Below are 26,684 nucleotides of genomic sequence, written 5' to 3'. Positions count from 1 at the left end.
ATATATACACACACAAACAAATATATAGACTTATTTCCAGATGTACAAAAATGTACACATGAGCACATTCATGCTTTACTTAGAAATATATAGATATGCATGCATCATCATTTAGTGTCTGTTGTCAATGCTGGCATGGGTTGGACGGTTTGACTGGGCTGGCATGCTGGAAGGCTTCATCAGGATCCAGTCTGATTTGGCATGGTTGTGTATATGGTGGGATGCCCTTTCTAATGCCAAGCACTCCAAGAGTGTAATGAGTGCTTGAATGAACAGCACATGGAATCTACATCTCTACACTTTCCATTTCTGATGACAAAATATGAACTCCTATTGGAATTTACATACTATGGACAAGAAGCATTTCTACTATTTCTATACACCACTTTCCTTGGATAATAGAATTCCAACTATAACATCTTTATGCATTTTTATTTCTATTTCTACATTCATTCTCCTATTTCCCTCTATACTCCTTATTTGCTTCCTTTTCCAAAATAACTCCTCATATTGAACTCTAATGTTTCCCTCTATTTAACCATCTCACATCGTCTCTGATGAAGGGATATCCTTAATATCTTAGAAACAGCTGTAAGACTAACTTTCTCTTTATAAATGTCCTGAAAATTCCACACGGCCTTGGCTTTGATGTCTCACTTTATTTAACATTATATATATATATCTTAGCTGCTTTCCCATATATGAGCAAAGCCATTACTAGAAAGAATCACTGAAATGAATGATTGTTGATGTAATGTGAAGCCCTTGTATGACTCTTGATCCCAGTTTTGCATATTCCATTACATAAGGCACAGCTGTGCTGGCTGGCAGATGGAACAGGTGCCACAGTATCAACCCTTGAGACACCATTTCAATCCTCCAACTGAGAGGCACACCTTTCCACATGTTTGGTTGTGAACAATAGCCATATCACAATTTACCATGGGTCAATTCCTGTGAGTTCTCTGATGGTTGACCTTGCCTGCACCACTCAAGCACCTCCTCCCACAAACCACACACACACACACACACACACACAAAAATCAATACTCCCTCATTTTCCACATATGCTTAATGCTCTTAGCTTAGACTTTTTTAGGGGCAACCAGATCTAACTGTCTCAAGTGTAACTGCCCAAAACAGTAAGGACTTCTGGTAAACTTGACTGATGAAAGAAGGCCACAGATGACCCATCTTATTTACCTGTCCTTGTACTTTTTATTTCTCCTGTCCACCTTTGTATCATTTTTCTGTCCGAATGTTTTATTGTCCTTTATTGTGTTTTTGTTCCATTTATATATACATATATACATATATATATATATATATATATATATATATATATATATATATATATGTATGTATGTATGTATGTTTATGTACAAAGAGATAAACACATACTCAAAATGAATAAGTGTATATAGATTTAAATACATATTCACATACATGCATATGTCCACAATATTAATCAAATACATATACTAATAGATACATATTTTAGGAAGAATTAAGAAGCAATGTCTTAGACTGAACCTTAAATATGCTGAGAATAAAGGAATGTTCGAGTTTCTGTGGATGAATATACCAACATCACACAGGGACTTCATTTTAAGGTTGGAATCATTGCAGAAAATATGTGGAGTAAAGTTAAGAAACTGATTGCAATTACAGAAAAAAAAACATTGTTTAAGCCTTAAGTGAAGGCAGATAATTAGTTTGAGTGGAGGAGGCGGGGGAGACAAGCAAATTCAAATCTAACAAAGTAATATTTTGGTATTCTGTAACCAACAACAAGAGGCCACTTACGTGTTTTTAAGAAGCAATGCAAAAAACTGGAATCAATTCGGTTGAGAACAGAAACAGCACTTGAAAGAAATACTTGATGAATATTGAAAGAATATTAAATTTGACATTTTTGAAGACAAATTGGCATTCACAGTCTTTGACTATCAGCCGTGAAAAGCTGTAAAGAACTAATAAAAAGCATTTATTCTGATGCTGTTATGAATTTTAACAACCGTTTTAAACAAGTATTATGCATGATGTAGCTTTCTACTAGCGTTAGTTATCACATTATTATTTTTCATACGTTTTTGTTTTTGTATTTGTATTCTTTTCCAGTGCATTTTCCAGGATATTGTGATAAAAGTAACATAAAATGTATTTTTTCTTCTGCAAATACAGACGTTTGTATATAGTGTATAGTTGGAGAAAGTGTTTTCACAGCTGGATGTACTTCCTGCTTTCAAACAAACCTTAATAAGTAGGAGTAGAACTTGTCATCAGCTAAAAAGATTGTGTCAAGCAATGTTATGTTACTTTACCCAGGTGCACAACACAATGGCTATGGTGAGCTTTTCATTCACTAGTCTGGCACCTCTTCTTCTTTTCTTTCTTCTCTTTCTTTTTATTTTTTGTATACACTTATTTTTAATAAATTATCAGCTTGTTTCTTTAGATTCCGAGGTGGGTGTTTCCTATACTTTTTCAAAAATATTTATTTCCGGCAAATTTTCCTTTACAGGTTTCTTTTTCTAAGTCTGTGTTTTAGATTTTTTTAAGCTAATTATGTTCATAGCCTAATTGAGAAAATTCAGTCCTGAAACTACCTGGCAAGAACCTCCTTGTAATTTTCAACCAATTATTCTGTTTTCCTTATTTTTTCTTCCAGGCACGTAAATAGGAAAATGTACAGTGTGTATTTGAAGGGATGACAGAGCATAAAACAGTTCATTAGAAGCGGATGAATTCATAGCTTTCTATTTAAATGAATAACATTCAATTTACTCATTTTCACTTTTCTACATGAGAACAGTAATATCTATCTACCTACCTACCTATCTATCTATCTATCCATATCTACCTATATATATTCACAAGTGTGCATGATTGTGTATAGAAGAACATATTACTCAAAGAAATTCTAACTTTGATTTTTATATTTTATTTACAATCTTATAATAATATAATGGAATGATAGAATATTAAACGTCCATTCTGATTGAACTATTACTTTCATTAAACTATGCAATCTTCAGGTTCATGTAGTAGTGGTGACAATTATATTTTACACACACACACACACACATATATATATATATATATGCACATATATACACACACACACATATCTATATATATGTATATAGAGTCCACAAATGAGATCCAGATATTTTCTGAATGGAAGAAACTTAGTAGTGCTCAAAAGATTCAAACCTAGACTCCGATGTCTTTACAGGGATCATTCCACAAGGTAAAGAAGGGCTATAATAGGGACCAGGTTGAGCGGGTATGGAGGCTGTTATTGAGATAAGCTAATTAGACATCAAATATATTAAATATATTAAGTACATCAAATACAAAATATTATATGTTTGTCTATATATATATATTTCTTTACTGCCCACAAGGGGTTAAACATAGAGGGGAGAAACAAGGACAGACAAAGGGATTAAGTCGATTACATCAACTCCAGTGCGAAACTGGTACTTTATTTATTGACACTGGAAGGGTGAAAGGCAAAGTCGCCCTTGGCGGAATTTGAACTCAGAACGTAACAACAGACGAAATACCGCTAAGCATTTCACCCGTCGTGCTAACGTTTCTGCCAGCTCGCTGCCTTGTTTATACATATATATATATATATATATATATATATACATATACATATATACATATACGTATATACATATATACATATACATATATACATATACATATATACATATACACATACACATATACATATACATACATATATATATATATATATATATAGTGAGAGAGAGAGAGAGATGATGATGATTATGTATATATATATATATATAAATCATGCACTAAAACATCAATAGTTTAAATAAATTTTAATGGTTAAATATGATTAATAAAGAAAAACCAAGTAATTATGAGAGAAATATTTTTAAAATGTCTTTGCATAATTTCTTGTCTGTGAATATTTTCTTTTGTCTTAATTCATTTTAATCAAAAAAGAAGCTAAATATTGTGTTTTTAACGATTGTTATAAATTTCTTACACTGTTAAATCTGATTTTTCTAATTACTGGTTACTTTGTATATAAACAATTTTTATATCATAAATTATTTTTAAAAAGCATTTTGAATAGAGTATCCTGTTGCTAATTTACTGATTTTGAGACGTTTGTGCTTTATATAGGTTTTCATGTTTGTCCTATTTTTGGTCAAAATATCTCTAAAAGAGAACTGATTTATTTATGTTGTTATATAATTTCATTATTTAAATTCTGCCTTTGCATCTGTTTCTCCTCACTTTTTATATTCTAATAATGCATTTTTGCGATGATTTTTTGTTTTTGTTTTTGTTTAAATTGTATTATTGCTTTGTGTTTTTTAGTTTTGCAATTACAACAGAAGAAAAGAAATCAGATGAATAGAAGCAAAATTTCACATTTCCATTTAGATTTTAAGAAAGGATGAAAAAAATAATAAAATCATAATATTGTATTTTCTGTTAACTAACAAATGAATTTAATAAGAAGTAAAATATTAATTAAAGATAAAAAAAAAAACAATAGAATATAACAAAGTAATGAGAAAATCATAGCACTAAATTCTTTCTCTTTATATTCACAAAGGCTATTTATTAACTATTAGCTCTTCTCCCTTTAATTATTCCACTTCACAGACCTCTGCAAATCTTTATTAGAGCACAATTACTCATTAGTAAATGATCAATTATTCAAACACTCACTTTAAAAGGATTTCAGAGTATCAGAATCTAAATTTCTGAGGTTTTATTGTAGTTTGTACAATGGGAATGATTCTGTCAGCATTAAATGCAATAGGATAAATGGAAGCTTTTTTCTGTATGATCTGGAACGAATGTTCTTATCTACTTAGATGGAATCAAGACAGAGATTATATACATAAAAAGAGAATGTTGATTGGTCAGTTTCTTTATGCACAACTGTACTGGCCATCAGTCAAAAAGATGGTAGGTAAAACTACAGCATATCAAATGGCTCGGCTTACAAATGCTTAGAATCACTAAATTGTAAGAATAAAATAGATGAAAATAGATATTTTCTTGTAATATTTATTATTAGCATCAATATAATCAAATAAGTCAAATTTCCCATGTAAAAAAAAAAAATCCAAAAATCAATTGAAAAATTTCACATTATTATAATGATAAAAAACAATCAAATATGGTTAGTGCTTATGATGATGATGGTGATGATGATGCGAATGAATGATGATAAGGAGGAGGAAGAAGAGAAGATGATAAGAGTTGAGAAGTAACCATAACCACATAAGATGGTTGAGTAAATTAATGCAATAAATATTTAATTAAAACAGCAGGTGTTAGCTAGACGTGAGCATAGAGAATGTTTCATAGTAATTCTGTGTTGTGATGAAGCAAAGTCTGTAAAAATATTTTCATGTGAACCAAAGGAGTTAAAACTTGAGACAAATGGCAAGATAAGTATGTTGCTTCAAAGGAATTAATATAATGTGCTAAAGGTCAGGCAAATTAGAGAAGCTAAAGCTAGCATACTAATAATAATAGACAATATAACCAGAAGATTTGTCAGTTGTTGAAATACATGTATGAATATGATTTTGTCCATTAATTATATACTTCCATTGAATAAAATATATTATGTGGTTGAATGTAGTGATTGCGCATCTTAGTTGCATCAAGATTATTCCAATGTTCTGTATATTTGAAACTAATATTTAACTAAAATAGAAATTTACTATTTGTAAATCTCTCAATGAGAGACATCCGGTAACAGTACTCTTGAATAAAGATTATTTTGCCAACATAACATGGCAATCCTGGTTAGGACTAATGCTACTGCTATTTAGCCCCTGGGGCTGAATTGCAGCAGACACGTTATATTGGCAAATAATCTTTACTAATATTTAACTCTTTAGTATTTAGATTACTATCTCAAAATCTATCATCATCATCATTTAACATCCGTTTTCCATGGGTTTGACTAAGGTCTGGTGAACCAGCGGCTGCTCCAATCTGATCTGGCAATGTTTCTACAGCTGGATACCCTTCCTAACACCAACCACTTTTAGAGTGTAGTGGGTGCTTTTTATGTGCCACTGGCATGGGAGCCAGTCAGGCAAGCCTGGCATTGATTACGTTTGGATAGTGCTTTTTACATGCCACCAGTATGGGGGCTAGTCAGGGGTACTAGCATCAGCCACGTTCAGTTGGTACTTTTTACATGCCACCAGTGTGAGAGCCAGTCAGGGGGTACTGGCATCGGCCTTGTTTGGAGGGTGTGAGTCAGTCAGGCAGACCAGTACTTATTTATTCATATTGTTTAAAATCAGTCATACATCATCTCATACCTTCAGGATTTTGATGAGGTGGACAGCTCATGTCAAACCATACAACCTATGCCAGCATGGAAACCAAACGTTAAATGATGATGATGTGATTATTCATATTTAGAATAACATTGTAGGGTATGTGTGAGAGGCTGAATCTGGCCAATTTGAACATAAAACAAGTTGAATATTTGGGTCAGATATCGCCAATTTAAATGCTAAAGGGTTAAAACAGGATCATTTATCAGAGAGAAAAAAACAACAACTGTATAAAGCATACCATAATATAGTGTGCGTATGTGTTCTTTGATAATTGAAGTATGTCATGTCTACTTTGATGCTGAGTTTCAGTACTCAAATACAGGATGTTTTGGGAAAACTTAATTCAAAGATGACAGCTGGAGTTGAAATTGTAAACAAGCAATATCTATATATAGGTTTCACTAAAGCTGTGTAAGTTACACTAAACATATATCAATAGTAAAAGAATGCTGTTATGCAAGTCAGAATTTCATTCATCTCATTCTTACTTGACCAGCGAACTCAACCAAATTTAGACAAAAAAATTTTTTTAATAAAATATTAAAAAAACCTTAAAACACTAGTCTTTACTTATCTCCTCAGTTGGCTATTGGCCACAAGTAATAATAATTCTACCATGGAAACATCTTACTTGATAAAGCAAACTTTGACCTTGTTTCTCCTTTTTGATAAACCATATCATTTGTCCATGGTGTTAATCAATCAAATATTTGAACCTGTATATTGGCTGACATTTCACCAATGCTTGTACTTTAGCTGAACTAGGTTACAAAAAAATGTATATAAATGCAGTGATATCAAGAGAATCTTTAAATTACTATCAATAAAATATCAAGATGAGTCACCCTGTTATATTCATATTTATAATATAGTGATTTATTCCACAGAAATGTTTCTAGTGTTTTTGTAGCCAAGTAACACACATATTTATATATGAGGAAATCATTATAAATAACATGTTCCTTAGGATTATATTTACCAAGTTCTTGAAGATTTATATATCAAGATGATAAACTTACTTAGTGAAGTTGGACAACATGCAAAAGATTCATGGAATACAGTATCTTCATGATACTTTTCTTTGAAATGCAGGTCCACAACTATAGTTTTGATGAATGACTGGTTTGCATTCCTCACTTCCAGGGTAAAAACTTTGACAGTTTTCTATTCTTTAGGACCAATATGTATGTGCTAGTACAGCATCTTAAATAAAAACTGTAAATCTGTTTCTCTAAATATTCCAACATAAAAGGAAAGATAAGCATATTAAACCGCTTAACTTTCTATTTAACGACAAGTTTATGAATAATCAGTCATTAATTGATTGGAATAATTGAAGATAAAAGAAGAACTCCTTGATTATTTTATATCATGTCTTCATTTTAGTCTGGTTCTGTAAAAACTGTAGTCAAAACAATAGCGCAGTCTGATAGCCTACGGTTATTTCCTATGTTGTTAAGAGTGTGATGCGTGTCTCAGGAGTGAGTGTATAGTTTCTGCCTGCTCTTGATATTTAACCCTTTCGTTACTGTATTTATTTTGAGATGTTCTGTGTTTCTTTCAATTATTTTAAATATAACAAAGAATTTAGTAAAATAACTTAGTTATCATTAAGCTAGTGTTAGGATAATAAATTGTGACCAAGGTTTGGTGCAAGATTTTAATTCAGAACTTATGAAAACAAGACATTTGTACACAGAGCCAGAGGAGGTTTCAGCTGGTTTGGCATCGAAAGGGTTAAATTAATCATTTGTTAACCTTTTTGCTACCATATTTCTGTTGAGATGCTCTGTATTTCTTTCAATTAATTTTAAATATAACAAAGAATTTAGTAAAATAACTTAGTTATCATTAAGCTAGTGTTAGGAACATAAATTGTGACTAAGGTTTGGTGGAAGATTTTAATTCAAAACTTATGAAAACAAGACATTTGTACTCAGAGCCAGAGCCAGTTTCAGCTGGGTTGATAACGAAAGGGTTAAACTGTGAAGTTGTTGTTGCCTTTTAGGCCTAGAACAAATCTGATCAAACAGAGATGCAATTCAAATGCATTTCAGCAATGACCGTCTTAACAGAATAGGCGCAGGAGTGGCTGTGTGGTAAGTAGCTTGCTAACCAGCCACATGGTTCCGGGTTCAGTCCCACTGCGTGGCATCTTGGGCAAGTGTCTTCTGCTATAGCCCCGGGCCGACCAATCCTTGTGAGTGGATTTGGTAGACGGAAACTGAAAGAAGCTTGTCGTATATATGTATATATATGTATATATGTGTGTGTGTGTGTGTGGGTTTGTGTGTCTATGTTTGTTCCCCTAGCATTGCTTGACAACCGATGCTGGTGTGTTTACATCCCCGTCATTTCATTTCATTTCATTTCATTTGAGTTTGAGTCCATGCTCAGGCCAAGTCGAAGACTCCACCCTCAGAGTCTGGTGTGGTTGCCAGGTTGTATTCTCTGTTTAATTTTGACATGTGTAGGATCGAGTTTGAGTCAGTTTGTGCTCATTGTGTATATCCTAGGAGATGGGGTTCATCTCTAATGGTGCTTAAGTATCTATCCAGCTGCAATTTGAATGATTCCACACTGCATCCTGATAGATTTCTGACATGTACCGGAATGGAGTTGAATAGTTGTGCTCCTCGAACCAACAGACTTGACTCTCGCAGGGTTTTTGCTGCCTGGCCAGTTTGGCAAAAGAGACCGATAGAATAAGTACTGGGCTTACAAAGATTAAGTCCCAGGGTCGATTTGATCGACTAAAGGCGGTGCTCCAGCATGGCCGCAGTCAAATGACTGAAACAAGTAAAAGAGTAAAAGAGAGAGTAAAGAGTAACAGTTTAGATGTGTGTAAGACTAGAATCATCTGAAGAATCCTTATCTCAGAATGTCCACGTGAAAAATTATCACCCCCAGCCTTCTCTGCCTAAAGAATCATCAATCTAGCCCACAATAAATATAATTTGCATAATTAGGGTAGAATAATTATTCTTTTGTGTTTTAATGGGTAAGAATACCTTTAAAAAAAAAGGGTATGTAATAGATACAGAAAAGGCATATAATAGATAATTAGTGCTCACATGGAACCAGATACCCAATATCCAACGTCTCTTATCTATGATATTAGATATACACTTGTCTAAGAAGAATCACTATGAACTCCTGCTTTCCAGTTATTTTGCTTTATATACAGAGTTGGCCAAAAGTCACCTGACAGTAAATCAAATTTCCATGAATACTTAATATCCAATTTTATTTATTTGTTCCAATTATGAACGTTTAATAATTGAATGCTGTGAGTTAAAATCACCGTTTTATTTTTTTCAAGATTTGTCTGTTTATTAGTGAAGTCTCATATAAAATAGTTTTTTGATTTAATCTTGGGATTAAATTGTTTTGATTTACTTTTGGCCAACCCTGTATATATATTAGTGAGTAGATACATACATACACACATACTTACATCTACTCACTACATGAATTTCAGTTAATTTTCAATTCCTAAATTACATAAATAGGCATTTACTACAGCTATACTGGGTTTAAACTGTTCACTGTGAAGGAGCTTCCATAAATCATGTGTGTGTGTATATATATATATATATATATATAGGCACAGGAGTGACTGTGCGGTAAGTAGCTTGCTTACCAACCACATGGTTCTGGGTTCAGTCCCACTGCGTGGCACCTTGGGCAAGTGTCTTCTACTATAGCCTCTGGCCGACCAAAGCCTTGTGAGTGGATTTGGTAGACGGAAACTGAAAGAAGCACGTCGTGTGTGTGTATATATATATACATATATATATATATATATATATATATGTATCATCATCATGTGTGTGTGTCCCCCCCCCAACATCGCTTGACAACTGATGTGTGTATACATTCCCGTAACTTAGCAGTTTGGCAAAAGAGACTGATGAATAAGTACTAGGCTTACAAAGAATAAGTCCTGGGGTTGATTTGATTAACTAAAGGCGGTGCTCCAGCATGGCCGCAGTCAAATGACAAACAAATAAAAGAGTAAATATATATATATATAGATATAACATATATTCTATTAGGGATGTTGCAGAGTACAAAATAGAGCTTGTTCACCCTTTGAATTACCAAATAGCTGGTAGTATTAAGATATCCCTCCAAGTCTTGGTTTGGGTATTTGTTGTGTGTGAAAATAAAATTGAATAAGATTGGATAACAACATGAGTGCAGTTGGACAGTTATCACTACACATGTTTTCTATACAACAGAGTCCTTCATATTTGCAGGAATTTGATTATGCAACAGTTTACCTGTATAATGGGATCCCATTGTATTTCTTCAGGTGGTATTCAATTGCTGTCCCCATTAGTTACAAAACCTTATTCAATTTTATATATATATATATATATATATACTAGCAGTATCGCCCGGCATTGCTCGGGTTTGTAAAGGAAATAACTATATATGCATTTTTAGAGAGTTATAGCAAAAAAATGCATTAAAAATGGGAAAAAAATGATGGTAAATTTTATTTTAAATCGTTGACTCATCGTAGACATTTTAGAGAGTTACTTCCCTTATATAATAGCGAAATAATGCATTAAAATGGAAAAAATATGATGGTAAATTTTTTTTTAAATCGTAGACTCATCGTAGACGCACGCTAATACCCAGAAGGGCTCAATATGAATCACGACTATAAGATACCCGAATTTGGTTAAACTGCATCGCAAAATTTGGGAGTAGTTAGGAATTTAAATCGTAGTAGACAGACACACAACTTCACTTTTATATATAAAGATAACGCTTGGGAATTGAAAAAGTCTTTAACGTTTCGAGCCTACGCTCTTCCACAGAAAGGAACACAGAAATAAACAAGGAGAGAAAAAATATGTGTGTAGTGGCTACCGATCTATCATATATATATATATTTATATATAATGTGACTTGACTGACCAGGATGTCAGATGTCATTATCATTGGTTACAATGCATGCACTTTGCATTGTTTTAGCCTTCAAATGGTGCCACCCAACTGGTTAGGCAAACAGGCCAACATTCCCCTCCTCTCAATTGATCAAAAGGTGGACTGGAACAATGTGAAAGGAAATGTTTTGTCCAAGAACACAATGCACCACTCAGCATGGGAATCAAACCCACGACTTAGCAAACATGAGTGCAACAGCCTAACCACTGGGCCATGATGTGCTTTCACATAAAACGGTTTCTCTTAGACTATTTTCTGTATTAGATTAAGATGGAGAAACCAATAAACTAGACTCGTTCTGACTGCATTTTTTCCTGATTAAGTTATAAAAGCTTATCAGTCTCTTAGTAGAAAAGCTCCAGAACTAAAACAAGAAATGTAATAGAAATTATAAAGATGAGTAGAATAAAAATAGGATTTCTGACATTTTTAATCTCTATTGAACTTTGGTTAACACTATAATATGTAGGTAATGCAAGAAAACTTTGACAGAAGAATAAGCAAAACATGTTGGTTGTGAGGGTAGCTTAAGAAAACAAAAAAACTGAAATGTGCAGTGCAATTTAGTAAATGGAAAGAAACGTAAAATTATTATTTACATAATCAAAATCAGAGAGTGAAAGAAAATAAGAAATTATCTTTTTTTTTTTTTTAAAAGAACAAGTCTTTCTCTTAGAACATCTACGTTTATTTAAGATGGGAGAAAGCAATGAAATAAACATTTCCTGTCCTACTTTACACTGTGATTAGGATCAAGTTTATCTGGTTCTTTGTAGAGTAGCTCTGGAACTAAAGCAATTGTTGAACTCTTTTAAATGGATTCCAAAAAAACTTTAAACTCTTTTACTCTTTTTTCTCTTTTACTTGTTTCAGTCATTTGACTGTGGCCAAAATGGTGGAACAAAATCCATAATTAGTTGAGCAAATCGACCCAGGAACTTATTCTTTGTAAGCCTAGCACTTATTCTATCAGTCTCTTTTGCTGAACCGCTAAGTTACGGGGACGTAAACACACCAGCATCGGTTGTCAAGGGATGTTGGGGGGACAAACACATACACACACACACACATATATATATATATATATATATTATATATATATATATACACATATATGCATATATATATGACGGGCTTCTTTCAGTTTCCATCTACCAAATCCATTCACAAGGCTTTGGTCGGCCTGAGGCTATAGTAGAAGACACCTGCCCAAGGTGCCATACAGTGGGACTGAACCCAGAATCGTGTAGTTGGTAAGCAAGCTACTTACCACTCACCCACTACTGCGCCTATACTGAGCGCTTAGAAAATTTAAACATTCCCATTTTATGACAGCAAAATAAAATACAGTTGTGAATGAAACATGACAGAAATTTATCGACTTTTAGATGACAATAAACTTCATTATCCTCATAGATAAATGTACAATGATTATTTTTACACCTGCCAAGAGAAACAATTATTACTTATCCTGGAGGTATTTCAATTGTTCTTGACAGAAGAGAGCTCAACTGTATTTATGTTATGAATGCTTTAACCTTGCACGGCCAAAGTAGCAATCATTTGTATAAACTAAATGCACGTATATATCTAAATGGTACCTGTATGTATAAATTATTTTCCCATCAGATTAGAACAGAAATGACAATAAGGCTTATTGAAAGAGAAGTTCTTAAATACACCCACACACACTTCCACACACACATACACAAACACACACATACACGCACACACATTGGGTCATCCCATAAATAATGTAGTTTTATTTGAATTGCATGAACTAAAAGTCAGAGGTGGGGGGGCAGGAGAAACTACTTGCAGGTAGTAATTTTATCTTGTCCTTATTCTTAGTGTAAGGTTTGAAGAGTGCAGTTTGATTTTAACTACTATTTTTTCAAAGCTATAATGGAAGTGACAAAAGAAGCATATTCGGCTTATTTTGCTTTATGAGTTCAATAAAGGCAACAACGCAATGAAAGGTACGAAGAATATTAATGCAGTATATGGGGATCGGACAATAAGTGTAAGCCAGTGTCAACAGTGATTCCAGAAATTCTGAGCCAGAAGCTACAGCCTAGAAGATGAGCCTCATCTTTGAAGATCTGTAAAGCAGGATGAGGATGTCCTGCAAACCTTGGTGGAACAAAACCCTATTGTAACTATTGAGAAACTAGCAGAGATGCTTGGATTTAATCATTCAACCATTCATCGGTACCTGTGTACCGTCAGAAAAGTTAGCAAATTGGGTTAATGGGTTCCACACAAAAGTTTTGAGTCTAATTGCATGCAGAAAATGAATGTGTGCTCTTCTTTGCTCTCAAGTCTCACAAATGAACCTTCTTTGGACCGAATAGTGACTTGTGATGAGAAATGTGTTCTCTATAAAAATGTCAAGTACCCAAGACAATGGGTAGGAAAAGGACAAACACAGGCAGCCCAGGCTAAAGAAGATCTTCACCCATGTAAGGTGTTGTTATCTGTTTTGTGGGATATGAAAGGTTTAGTCCACTTTGAACTTCTAAACCCAAACCAAGTGATAACAAAGTAGATCTACAGCAAGCAGCTTGAGCAGTACTAGAAGGAAAACAACCATCTTTGGTTTCAAGACATAAGGTGTTCTTCCACCAGGAAAATGTTTGGCCACATACAGTGAGGATGACATTCTAAAGGCTGGAGCAGTTGGAATGGGAAACAATGCCCCACTCACCACATTCACTGCACATTGCCCCATCTGATTATTATTTATTCTGAAGTCTTCAAAATCATTTGGACAGAAAAATTTTGTAGATGAGATCAGAACAGTACAGGAGGAGTATTTTTCATCACAGACAAGTGAATTTGAGAAGAGGGGACTTGTGAGTCTACCAGATAGATGGAAGAGCATTGTAGAAAATGTAGGAGGGTGTATTTTAGATTAAAAAATGTTTATCTTAATTTTGAAAAATAAAAGAAGTATAAAAAATCCACATTATTGGAATGGCCCAATATATTGCAACTGTCTGACAAACAGTCATGTGAAACTCTGAGTTACAGATTTAGTAGACTTTTTTGGCTTTAATGGATGATATATTACTCAACCTTTGGCATTCATGTCCTATTTTTTCACCTTGTTTTTCATCTATTTGCTTACTTGTGTGTGTGTGTGGAACATTTTGGAACAGCTACTAAATTTGAATGCTTTCTGCGAAAAAGACAATTGTTAACTGGTATGGTATGGCGGTGGGAGCTGGCAGAAATGTAAGCACGCCGGGCGAAATGCTTAGCAGTATTTCGGCTGCTGCTACGTTCTGAGTTCAAATTCCGCCGAGGTTGACTTTGCCTTTCATCCTTTCGGGGTCGATTAAATAAGTACCAGTTACACACTGGGGTCGATATAATCGACTTAATCCATTTGTCTGTCCTTGTTTGTCCTCTCTGTGTTTAGCCCTTTGTGGGTAGTTAAGAAATAGGTATGGTTTGACCAAATAATGCACTATTTAATATAATACCAAATGAGGAAGAAAATCACAAGTTAAGAAATAACATATTTGTTTGGGTGGAAAAAAGCAGGAACAAGTGACGAGACACGGACACAGTTTATTAGTAAATAAGAGGCTAGAGTTCCATCTGTTAGGATTTGGTTTCAGCCATCACCATAGGAATGAGCATGGAAATAGAATTCACTGGAAACTTCTACCATTACACAAGAATATAAATGATAGATGAGAGTAAATCAGAATTAAATATGTGTGTGTGTGAGTGTGTGTATTGCAGTATTTTGGTAGAGTAGTCTTGACAAAACACACACATTCATTGAAATTCGCTTCTTTGTTGTAGATTGTTCTGTCAAAGTCTTTCCTTACACGTCTGTAGCCTTTTTAATAATTTCTTTGCAGTTGTTCATTTTATACACTTTTTTCTTATTTTTTAGTGTTTAGTCTTTATTTGCACATTACATTACATACAAACCGACAAAAAGCAAATGCTATAAAAATAAAAAAGTCAACATCTACAGGGAACTCACCGCAAAGTTTACGGACATGTAAAGAAAGGCGATGACAGTTCAATTAATAGTAAAGAAATAGTAATGGACTTTTTTACTATCAGTTTATTATTTTTACTGGTACAACAGCAATATTTATTCCACAGTTTCACATCAGAATCTTGCAAGACAAACAGCAATATAATATAGTGTGTGTGTGTGTGAGAGAGAGAGAGAGAGAGAGAGAGGAGAGAGAGAGAGAGAGAAAGTAGGAGGGAGAGAAAGAAAACATTTGTTGTAGTCAAGTCGTATTGAAAAGTATGCTTTCTAGTTTTATTTTTTTAATTAGCTTCTATGTTTTTGTTTTCATATTTTTGCAGGAGTCCTTTGTAATTAGTTTGGAACAATAAACCCTTCATCAGTGTTTCTAGACTTTCTCAGCCTGATTGTCAGGATGTGGAATGCTATCAATGTAATAACTGCCTCTTTCATACTCAGGTGAATGTGATTTGTGTACAGTTTTACAACCATGATTGGAATATGACTGTTAGATTTATACACCATAAGTCTTGTGCTCCTTTAACTTGTGAGGGTATGTTGTCTGTATTTATTTTAGTACTGTGATGTATCATTAATGATTAATCCAACATCCGATCAGAGTCGATGCCAGCCCCCTCTGGCCCCTGTACCAGTGGCACATAAAAAAGCACCCACTACACTCTTGGAGTGGTTGGCATTAGGAAGGGCATCCAGCTGTAGAAACATTGCCAGATCAGACTGGAGCCTGGTGCAGCTTCCTGGCTTCCCAGACCCCAGTTGAACCATCCAACCCATGCCAGCATGGAAAACGAACGTTAAGCGATGGTGAGGATAAAATTTTATAAGCATTTTCCTATTTTATTTTATTTTGAGTTGTATGGTGTAATATGTTGCAGTTGTCCCTTATTGTAAAGGCATATTGAACTTAGAGTAGAATGAATGGTCAATATGTAATTATACATACATAAAACATGTGTATGTACACACATACACACACAATGGAAATATCCTTTGTTATATAGAGACTCACAAAAAGTTTCGTATACTTTTTTTTGAATTATCGTTTTTATAATGGATCACTTTCAGGTTGCAAAATAATCTTATTTACAGTAGTGTTTTAAATTATCAATAATTTGTCTGATATTGTAGAAGAGAAAACACAAACCCATCCCTACACACATGCATACAATGTTTTGCAAGCCTGTACGAATGCAATATTTTTCTTTCACAGAAATCATGGAAGCAGTTGTTTATATTTTAGATACTATTTTCGCAAACTTAATCTCTTCCCATGCAAATAAAATTTTCTGTATTAGTTTTTATTGTGATAAATGTAATTCTCAAAACTGTTTATTTGTTTTTATCTTTTTAGGGGAAACACGAGATCAACTTATTTATTGTGGTTAATCCCAACATTTCTAATGTGTCCATTATTGTTGGAAAAAACGTATAATTACACAAATAATATTGACAAATGATCCACATACATCATTCTTCTGCACTAACTACTTAATGAGCTCTTCATTTACAGCCAATGAGAACTTCATTTGCATATTATTTACATCAAAGTCATGTAGTTTACAACATTTGTGTTTCCAAGCAAATTTATAAATCACTTTGGTTACAAGCAGCTTGTTTGCGGGTTTATATGTTTGTGGTTAGCTGCAGATAAGGAGGCAACACATCCTCAGCATCTGTAGGAAATACGCTTCTTGTATTCAATGCCTTGTGCATTCTGTTATCTGCTTGCGTAAATCCGCATCTACTTTGCTGTGCATATCAAATGCATTCCATTACAAAACTTTTACAGAAAATATCAACAGCCTGTTATATTTTTGAGAAGCAGAGACATTCTTGAAATCGAATTATATAGTGTGAATGCATCCGTGCACTTAATGCTGTAAGATCTTGTTAATATGTTGTTGAAATATAGTTGACGTGTTGTAATATACAAGAAATATTATTGATTAAATTTATTTGTATTGTTAAAATCTAATCTTTATTGCATAAATTGCTTATTATTATTATTATTATTATCATTATTATTTTCATTATCATCATTATTATTATTATCATTATTATTATTATCATCATCATTATTATTTTCATTATCATTATTATTATCATTATTATCATCATCATTATTATTATTATTATCATCATTATTATCATCATCATTATTATCATCATCATCATTATTATTATTATCATTATTATCATAATTATTATCATCATTATCATTATTATTATTATTATTATTAATATTATCATCTTTATCAATATTATCATTATTATTATTTACTGCAAATGTATTGCAATGTAGAGCAGCAAATGATGTAAACAAAGCAGATATCAATGTAAGTGGCATACTTACATATTACCAATGTACTACAACTTCAACTGCATGTATGCATTGACAACATATAATCTAATTTTAAATATTGCTTTGCTTCTTGGAAATATAACAGGCGGTTGATATTTTAGGCAAAAATTTTGCAACAGAATGCATTTAATATGCACATCAAAACTGACAGAAATTTACACAGGAAGATATCAATGGGCACAAAACATTGAATTCATGTCGAATATTCTAAAAGTCACTAATAATATTTTCCTTTTCGTTTTTTGATAAATAGATTTGAACATTTTCATTTTCATAAACACCATAAAAGCTTCCTTTTTCTGAATCAGTGGGAAACTGCAATATCACCAATCAGGCAAAGCTTTTAATGTTCAGTGGTTGCTCTTATTATCCATTACTTGAGCGTTTGTCATGTACAACTTCATAGGGTTTCAAATCTGATTCTCCTGCATATTTTGTAATGAAAGCTAAATGATTAAAATATAGAATTTCTGCAAGAATTGAATATTTTGCATGAAATATTCAACCAAGGATAATTTTTTTCACAGGTCATTTTGGTCTTTTAGCCAAATATAATTAACGCTATCTAAAAGAAAATAGAAAATTGTAATTATTCAATCAATCTATATACCCAGCTTCCATCAAATGTTCCTGTCACTTTGGTTGACTCTCAGACAAACAGCTTTTACTGACTTAAAAATCCACAAAAGATTTATTTTTTACTTGAACTTTGATCATTTTCAGCAACTTAATTCTCTAAGAATTTGTTTTAAAGCAGAAATTCACCTCAAGGGGGTTTATGTTATTCTTTATTTCAAAGTAATATACTTTCTCATATCTACCACTAATAAAAAAAAATTCAAATTATTTTTTCCATTGTCACAGGATTTTAACAAAATGTAGTTATTATTTGTGTTTTAAAAATTAGTTTGTAATAGTAATTTCTTTTGTTTGTAAGCTAATACAATATACAAGGTATCTGTCTATTGATATATGCACAAACACGCACACACACTGAAAATATCCTTAATATTATGCAAAATAAATCACAAAATGTTTCATGCACTTTTCCCAAATATTCTCTTTTATAATAAATTGCTTTTAGTTTATAATTCTGTTTTACTATAGCATTTCAAATTATCAATAATTTGTCTGATATTAAAACAGGAAAAACATTTCTCCAACACATATGCAGATAAATGTTTTTAAAGCCCATATGAATGTAATATTTTTCTTTGAGAGAGATTATAGAAATAGCTGTTTATATTTTACATACTATTTTCGTAAACTTGATTTCATCTCAAGCGAATATAATTTTCAACATTAGTATTTATTGTGATAAATATATTTCTCTAAACTGTTTACCTATTCCTTTATTTATCTTATGTGAAACATTTGACAATCTTGTTTATTGTGTTTAATAAATGTGATGATTATTATTAAAAATGTTATCACACAAAGAATAATATTGACAAAAAGATCTCCAAATAGCATTCTCCTGAAACAGAAAACTGGGCACTTCATTTACAATTGGTGAGTATTTTATTTGCTTGATAGTTACATCAAGTTCATAAACAGCTACTTGTATTTCTAACGACAACGAAACCTTATAGCACACAGATTTCAAAAACCACATCCTTGATTTGACTTCAGTATAGTATCAGATGATTTAGACAAGAGTTTACCTACACATTTATCATGAGATTCTGTCTAATTTATTACATAAATAACCTAATGATAAATCAAGTTGGCTCTTATTTCATACAACACTAAAAGGCAAAAAGAACTGCAATTTGTGCAGAGAGAGCTGGATTTATCTGCACTAATTAGTCTCTCTCTCTCATATATATATATATATATATATATATATACACACACACACACACACACATATGTATATATCTTTTTCAGAAATACATAAATCCAGAAGAGAAGCACACTATTTTAAAGAGGTCTCAGGTCAGTAGTGTTCAGCGTCTGAAGATACACTTTACAAGTGAGAAACCCAAGATAACCCCATAAAGTGGTCTATGCCACTATAAAAAAATATATGTATGTATATATATATATATATATATATATGTATATATGTGTGTGTATATATATATATGTATATGTGTATATGTGGGTGTGTGTGGAGGTGCATGGCTTAGTGGTTAGGGTGTCAGCAGCATGATCGTAAGATTGTGGTTTCGATTCCTGGACCAGGCGATGCGTTGTGTTCTTGAGCAAAACACTTCATTTCACGTTGCTCCAGTCCACTCAGCTGGCAAAGATGTAACGGTATACAAGTATATATTCTGATATTTCATCATCATCAGCAGTAGCATTTTAACATCAATTTTTTTTTATGCATGCATGAGTCAAAGTAATTTGTTGAGGAAAATTTTCTAAGGCTGAATGCCCTTCCTGTCACCAACCCTTGCCTCTTTCCATGCAATTAATGTTTCCTCATGGCCAGACATATTTTCACAGACAATCAGAAACAAATGACACTGTTTGTCTGATGCTGACATTTGTTTACAGCCATCACCTGGTCAAGAAAGGAAGACACACATGCACATAACAGGCTTCTTTCATTTTCCAATTACCAAATCCACTCACAAAGCTTCAATCAGCAATAGTTGAACTATAGTAGAAGACAATTCTCTCATGAACCTGAAACCTCAAGGTTTTGAAGAGAACTTCTTAACCACACAGCCAAGTCTCACCTGGTAATAACCTGTCTTTAATGACATTATATATAATGTGATAAATGATGTAGGAAAGTAGTTATGATCTTACTGAATGAAACATGTGACTGAATGTTCTTTGTTTATGCCAATAACACCCTAAGCAAAGCCATAAATTCAACCATTATAACTTTCTCCACACTAAATTAATACATATTTCTTTCTTACTTGAAGTAAACGACTCAGTATTCAAAGGAAATTCAACCAGGTTATGTTTGAAAGCTGGATATAACTATGCTAGTATAGTACCTATAAAAAATAACGAGGATTATACATAATTTAATATGCACAGTATTTAAGTTAGAGCAACTAATAGTTTCATGCTATGGAAACATGATAGTTCAGCAGATTTATACAGCATGCCTTGTGACCAAGGCCTGTTGTATAAATCTACCAAATTATTGTGTTTCCATAGTATGAAACTAACATAAATATTGTGTATTTTAAACGATGTTTATCTCACTGAATTATATATATATATATATGTTTCTTTATTAGCCACACAGGACTGAACACAGACGGGACACATTACAAAGTAGAGCTTTTCTTTTTGGGGAGGGAAAAAAAAAGTAGGGTAAGTATTTGATTAAAAGGGATCATAAAAAAGGAAAAAGAAAACAAAAAAACGATCAATAGGGATTGTGTATCACAGGAATGTCATGATGTAAAGTGTAAAGGGGGAAAAAAGATAAGGTTTATCCATGGAAAGAAAAGCCTATGGAAAAGACCACGATAACCTTGGTCAATAATGTCACATTCTAACATTTATTTGCAAGTAAGTAACACTCTGTTTTAAATTTTTCCGGGTTCATAGGATTATGCTCAAGGTGGCTTCGTCATTCATGCATGCCATCCTTGACACATGTGGGTATTTATGTACTTCTTCATTCCTTTTACATCAATTTTCATCTGTTAGCAGAGATTAGAGAGATATTATGGAGACACTGTCTCTAGCCAGGTAACCATTTTTGTTGCTAACCGTTATATTTTTCAAACAATGTGTTTCTTATTCCACATCATCCTCAAAGATGCAAAGCAAGCACAAGATTTGTTGGCAGAAGTGACAACAGTACTTCTAGAGTGCAAATTTTATGGAGCATAAATGTAAACACACATGCATTCCATACACACTAATATATATATATATATATATATATAGAAAGCACCTTCTTGCAGCTCTTCACATGTTTTGCTGATATACATCAGTAAAAGATACAGACACATAGATGGACACACCTACACATGTACATGTGTGTTTGTTTTATCAATTGGCAAGAAAATGGATCATTGCTTTCGAAAACTAACGGTATCTGTGCCAAAAGTACTGATTAGTTGCTTTTCTTTTCCTGTATGCTTCTCTAATTCTTTTCGCACCTCCTTTAACTGTCACTTCTATGATGGAAACCAGAACCAGAAAAAAAAAATTAATTTGACATGATTTTTGTCACTACCTACACGTTTTATTGGTTTCTAATTTTGGCACAAAGCCAGCAGTTTCTGGGAAGAGTGCTAGTCAGTTACATTGACCCCAGTGCTAGTGTTCAGCTGGCTCTTATTTTATTGACCCTGAAAGGATGAAAGGCAATGTCAGCCTTGGTGGGATTTGAACTCAGAACATAAAGATGGATGAAATGCCGTTAAGCATTTTACCCAGCATGCTAATGCTGATGTTTCTTATTTCTTTATTGCCCACGAGGGGCTAAACATAGAGGGGACAAACAAGGACAGACAAAGGGATTAAGCCAATTAGATCGACCCTAGTGCATAACTGGTACTTAATTTATTGACCCTGAAATGATGAAAAGCAAAGTCGGCCTGGGCGGAATATGAACTCAACGTAATGGCAGTCGAAATACCACTAAGCATTTCGCCCAGCGTGCTTAACGTTTCTGCCAGCTCACCATAACACATCTGCTTCTATACTTGGAGATATGCATCCTGAATATTACTTTAGCAAATTTAAAGTGATTTCTTTTGTGCCATAAACCATTTACCATTTCTGTAGTGCTCTCCCTTTCCTTGATGCCCCAAATACATGCTTAATTTACTCAACAGTTAATCCAGTGCTGGATCAACAACCAAATAATTCCATTTGCAGCTAAATTGGTTCCAATTTCGCCTTAGTACCATGAAAACTATGCATGGTTTACTTACAACCCCAAAATTATTTCAGAAGAAAATTTGATAAATTTAATGGCTGAATGAAGTATTATATACTGTTATTTGGCCCTTTGATATTCTCTCTCCCCTGTATGGCTATACAGAGCACTTACCCAACAACCAAATAATTCCAACTGGTTCCAATTTAGCATGCTAATGTTTCTGCCAACTTGCTGCCCTTACACATTTTATGCCATTGATTTCAAACTTTGGCTCACGTTGATTACAACAATCCCAGTGTTCAACTGGTACTTATTTTATTGACCCTGGAAGGATGGATAGCAAAGTCAATCTCAGTGGAATCATACATTTTATAAAATTAAAAATCGTTTGTATCTATTTGTGCTTGTGCTTGTTGGTGGAAAGTGTTTGTACAGCTATCAGCAAACAAGAGGAGCTAATGAAAGCATTAACTTGCAGATAGCTGGAGTTAAACAGGATAAACCCTGATATAAATACAAGAAAAATTTGAGGAATATATTTCGTATCAGTTTTAGACCTTATAAAGAAAAAAAAAAGAGCTAACAAAATTAAGAAAAGAATACAAGACACTAATTACATATTAAGATAAATGATAACAAGGGGAGGAACAGGAACTTCGTTATAGACTGAGAGGGGATGACTTAGTGCAGTTTTGAACTGAATGATAGAGCAACAGGATAAGAAAAAGGACCAATTTCTAGATTATATTGCGTTTGTTTTGTTCCTTCTTTTCTTAAGGTTTATCAAATGATTATTTCACACATCTTTTTTTACTTACATATATATCTACACTCCTGTCACAACCCGGGACATTGAAGACTGCTATAATGCAAGAAAGTATACTAGTCCCTTAATATTTTATATTCAACATTTCATATATTCAATAAGACACTCAATACTTTATTTCATTTTACTATATATATATTATTTATATTCTATATTCTACATTATTTAAAAAGGAATTGATATATATTCTTAAAAAAAAAACTTGATTTTAAATATGTTTTTAGTTGGTTTAATTTTTGACAACTTAAATTAAAAGTCAGAATTTTAAAACCAAAAACAGTGAAAAAAAAATTCAAAAGAAAATATATTTAATAATTAACATAAATAAAACATAAAAAAACAGACAGAGTTGGAATTTCTTTGAATAATATATATATATGTATATATATATGCACAGATTCTAATAGAGATTGTAACACAGATTGTGTTGCACAAAGGAAAGAGAGAAATGCTTAATACATGTTGCAGAGTATATGCTTTATTGAAACTCGAGTCATGGTACACACACACGTGTGTGCGTATATGTGTGTGAGAGAGAGAGAAAGAGAGAGAGGTGGGGAGAAAGGCAGGTGTAGGCATGACAGTATATATATATAATTATCAGTGATGGAGGGTGAAATTAATTGATTAATTTCACCAGGTGGAGTTCGGCATGTGAAGGACCCGTTCGGGGAAGGTTTAAGTTTGTTTCACAACCACTTGTTTTGGGATTCAGTTTCTCTGTGAGGTAGAAAGAACGAGTATCTTTTGCTATCATCCCAAGCAACTAAAGCATTGACTTCACACACACATACACACACACACACAGAAAGGGCGAAGGAGGGTGGAGGGAGGCAGAGAGTGAGTGGGTGAGAGCAGTATAAGCTTATATATAGATAATGCAGAGTAGTACTCAAATGAATTTGAACTTAAATTCCAGCTTCCTCAGCCAGGGTCAGGCCCATGGCACATAAATGGCTATAAGACCAATCCAAATCGAGTTGTTATGGAGACAGCAAGGTAGGCTTGAGAAATATTTACATGGAGCATAAAATACAGATAACAAAGAAAATCTGTATGTCAGGTATAAACATTGTCATGTCGTATCTCTATTTCATCCTTTCGGGGTCGAGTAAATAAGTACCAGTTATGCACTGGGGTCAATGTAATCGACTTAATCCGTTTGTCTGTCCTTGTTTGTCCTCTCTGTGTTTAGCCCCTTGTGTGTAGTAAAGAAATAGGTATCTCAATAGCAGTTTCAATAATGGCAAATAAATGCATTTGTCCCTCTCTTCATGAAAATGGAGACCAAAATTCACTTAATTTCATCTGGACTTGTCACTTGTTACACACCTATGACATAATGCCCATATCCCCCATATCCCACCAATACCATGTAATATTTTTTCAAGGCAGTGCCCCAGCATGGACACAGTCAAATGACTGAAACAAGCAAGAGATGAAAGTGAAAGATACCACTTATCAATATGGTTATTACATAAGCTTGACCTCCTGAAACAGCTGTCGAATTAAGATATTATGCAATATTTTTTCATTACATCAACTTTTTCTTTATTTTATAATCTACATTTTGTGTTCCATGTAAATATATGGCTCAAACCTAACTGTGTTTATCTACCTCTTACACACACACACACACGCACACACACAGAGTGTAGACAACAGTATATACATGAATAAATGTGTGTGTGTACACACACACACACACACACATACATACATACATACATACATACATACATACATAACAGTGTATGTGTGTATGTTTGTATCTTCTTGCCTTGACATTGCAGCTGATTGCAAATAATGTTACCATTCATATGGAAATGGCACCATTTGTTTGCAGTGTTCTAAGAAATCATGGCTGGCCATTGAGATGGTCATGTTTGAAGGACGAGACTAAACATTTCATTGCTTGAAAACAGTCAAAGGTTGATGACAAACAGACCATCTGTCATAAGAAATCTCCCCCAAGGAATTTTGTCTGACCATTGAAGCATAGAAAAGCAGATGTTAAAATGATGATAATGATATATAGATAGATACACACACTCACACAGATGCAGACATAATATTAAATGATAGTCAATATTGATATTTCTAATATTTTCACAGTAAAAGCTGATTTTTCTGTACAACCAAAAGAAATATATTTTAGCTCCATTTCCTGAACATGTTTAGAATTTTGAAAAGATATGTACTGACAGTTGGCCTCTTGTTCATTATATAACTCACACTGATGGTTATACAATAATTAAAATTAATTCCAATATAAGAATAGTTTTGAGTTACTCTGAAATAATTTCAGGATTACAACCCTTAGAAGAAACATATGGGATAAACACAGGGCTGGATTCAGACCCATAGAGGCCTTAACCACTTAAAAGTACCTATATATATATATATATAATAATAATAATAATAATAATAATATAAATATATGCATATATACATACTTATATGTACATACCTACATATATATGTATATATATACGTATATATTGTCGTTTCTCATTGTGTTCAATGTTTTTTTGATGTCCTGTACCCATATATGCGTGTATATATACATATAAATGTAGGTATGTATATATGTATATATTTATATATTATTTATATTATTATATGATTATATGATCGAATACCACGCATCCTTTTCCAAGTAAGTTTTGTCTGCCTATCTATCTATCTATATATATATATGTTGTGCGTGTAATTCAAAATATAAACAATAATAAACCATATATTCAATTTTTATTTTTCAAAATAAAATGAAACTAACAGTAAGATGGCAAATAATGTTTATTTTTGTATACTTCCAATTAATTTATATTTGCAAAATTTTCTGTAATTGCAGAGTCTTTGGTCAGATCCTCAAAATATATTTTACTTAGAGATATGCATACTGAATATTACTTTAACAAATTTAAAGTGTTTTCTTTTGTGCCATAAACTATTTACCATTTCTGTAGTGTTCTCCCTTTCCTTGATGCCCCAAACACATGCTTATTTTACTCAACAGTTAATCCAGTGCTGGATCAACAACCAAATAATTCCAATTGTGACTAAATTGGTTCCAATTTCACCTTAGTACCATGAAAACTATGCATGGTCTCCTTATGACCCCAGAATTATTTTAGAAGAAAATTTGATAAATTTGTTGGCTGAATGAAGTATTATATACTGTTATTTGACCCTTTGATATTTCTCTCTCCCTCTGTGTTGTCTAAATGTATGGCTATATAGGGCACTTTCCCAGTGACTCCACAGATCCAAGGACTCTATGTTAATTCCTGTATGTTCTTACACTTTCTCTTTCCTTTTAGGAAATG

At 33.0% G+C, this 26,684-nt stretch overlaps 1 protein-coding gene and 1 long non-coding RNA gene across 4 annotated transcripts in view; one reads left to right on the top strand and one right to left on the bottom strand.

Moving 5' to 3' along the window:
• The window catches only part of LOC115213196 (calcium/calmodulin-dependent 3',5'-cyclic nucleotide phosphodiesterase 1A), a 720,553-nt gene that overhangs the window by 560,226 nt on the left and 133,643 nt on the right, over nucleotides 1-26,684 (bottom strand). The gene's annotated exons all lie outside the window — the stretch shown is intronic.
• LOC118765793 lies at nucleotides 7,946-21,530 on the top strand. The gene is made up of 3 exons (XR_005001674.1): nucleotides 7,946-8,123; nucleotides 18,457-18,461; nucleotides 21,498-21,530. It is a non-coding gene; the product is annotated as an uncharacterized LOC118765793 (long non-coding RNA).

The sequence above is a fragment of the Octopus sinensis genome, linkage group LG1 (genome assembly GCF_006345805.1).
Source record: "Octopus sinensis linkage group LG1, ASM634580v1, whole genome shotgun sequence".
NCBI classification, from domain to species: domain Eukaryota; kingdom Metazoa; phylum Mollusca; class Cephalopoda; order Octopoda; family Octopodidae; genus Octopus; species Octopus sinensis.
The sequence above is the reverse complement of the archived record's forward strand: the minus strand, read 5'-3'. Positions and strand labels throughout refer to the sequence as shown.